The sequence below is a fragment of the Postia placenta genome, assembly GCF_002117355.1.
Source record: "Postia placenta MAD-698-R-SB12 unplaced genomic scaffold POSPLAscaffold_1, whole genome shotgun sequence".
NCBI classification, from domain to species: Eukaryota; Fungi; Basidiomycota; class Agaricomycetes; order Polyporales; family Adustoporiaceae; genus Rhodonia; species Rhodonia placenta.
The window spans coordinates 4,128,634-4,130,795 of record NW_020169832.1 but is presented as its reverse complement, the minus strand read 5'-3'; positions in this window follow the sequence as shown (position 1 = coordinate 4,130,795).

The window sequence follows — 2,162 nt, the reverse complement described above, 5'->3', positions numbered from 1 at the left end:
TTAATTTTTTCCTTTTTGCGGGCTCGAACCCGTGACCTCTGTACTACTTGCCCGATACGGACACATCATTATCTACTGTACGATCAGATTAGATAGGACGGCAGTGCACGGCACAGCTCGGGCCCCGCTGACGCAGCCGCACTGACTCACCGGCCCCCGGGGCCGCGTCGGCATGCTGCACACAGACCAGCTGCGCACGGACCAACGCGCACAGCCTGCCCTAAATCTTCCCATGTATATAAACCAGCCTCTGCTGCCCTAGGGACCTCAGTTTCGACCTCTTGTCCCTAGGTCAGTAAGCTCTCCTGTACTTACTTCTTTTACTTACTAACTAATACATTCTTGTCCCTAGCCTTAGGTTTGAGCCTCGCTCACCATCGCTTCGGTGAGAACCAGTCGAACGCCCCTCGCTTTCAGATATTCCCCTGTCGCTTGACCTCAAGTCGCGACACTCTGCCGGAGATGACACCCAGTTGCGGTATAGTTCGGGTGCTCCTGCAAGGTGATCCATCCTGCATCATTAACGGTAAGGGATTTTCATTGTATCCAATGTTAATACAGCCATGAAAGATTCGTATGACAAGGTTTGCAACCCTGGGGAAATCCGGAAGCTCGCAAGCCATCCTTCCCTTCTAAGGTGAGATTGCCTGCTTGCAACCGAACATCGTTCAACAAACAATATTTGCGCAGCTATAGAATCCTCCGGAGCCTGGCGTATATTCTTTCATCTTTCAGTAGCTGACCATTCCAGCCATTGCCAGGAAAGATGACTTGGCGAAGATGCCATAAAGGTCAGGATCACATTCGTCGATCGAAGTCTCATTGATTTTGTCACTGTCCGCACAGGATAATGTAATGAGAGGTACAGGTGAGTCAGGGACTATTGATAACCACAAGATGCGCTCTCGAACCCGCCCATGAGAACAGTGTTCTGCGACATCATAATTCTCAGACACGTTGTTGCGCGGGGACATGGCCTCACCGAAGCTACAATATCACTCGCTTCCGAAAAAGCGCAACGGCATACTCTGAACGCCAAAGAGCAACAATATGTGCGGTCATTGATGTACGAGCTGGCGGATCTGCCCTCTCATCACTATTTGAGTTTCCTGTCTTTTGATTTTCATCCCGTTCCATATGTTCGGAGAGGCAATTATCTACGTATTCACTCCGCAGCCCGGACTCCAGCTCTCGAATCCCGCCCCGATTTGCGCCTGATGGACCATCCCGTGGGTGCTCAGCGCTCCCACTCTACAACTCGCCGCCAGTCCCTTATTTATCCCACCGTCACAAAAGGGCACGCGTTCCGTAACGCGGTTTTGATCACGGCGTCCCTATTAATCTTAGCGATTATTGTACAGCTAGACAGCCTCGTTTACAATATATCTTGTGAGTGGTAATGCACACACTCACGATCGAACATTGAACAGAGAAAAGATGTACGTCGACATGCCCGTCGATGTTGACTAGGTTCCTTATCCGTTGAAACGTTGACGGCCAGTCAGAAAGTTAGTCCTAGGCTCATGTCCGAAGCCCGGTTTCTCAGTGTTGGAGATGAGGAAGACTTTGCCGCAGGCTCAGGCTTGGCAGAGGGTCAAGGGCAAGAGAGGACAGCTGCAACTTGCCCGTTCATATTACTAGCACGCACGGCAGCACACGGAATAGATGAAAAAGTAGCATGTTAACGCGCACGATCGGTCCCTATAGTGTATTGTGACAAAAGCGCAGCAGGCCTGCAGCTGCCATTCTCGACTCGGAGGCACGTGTACTTCATGCTTCGAGTGACATTCTTGGCCTGGAATGACTCAGCTAGCTCTGAGCATAACATACATGTTTTGGGCCATGCGGATTCGAAGGACTCAGTTTGACATCTGCGCAGAAGAATGGTCAGGGTCGCTGAGCAGTACAATTGTCTTGAGGACACACCCCTCAATGCCTGTGAGCGCATTTCCGTGACGGCTAATATAGCGAGCTACTTAGTACAAATGTCAAACTAGAACTGCGGGTCATGGCCCACGAAAACAAATTGGGAGTAAATAGATTAGCTCGCGATATCGCAGGTACCTGGACTTTGAGACCGGTATACGTACTGGAGAAAGATAAGATTTAAGATACTGTCGAAGTCATGAGAAACGGAAGGTGAATGGTAAGATGGAGGAAGA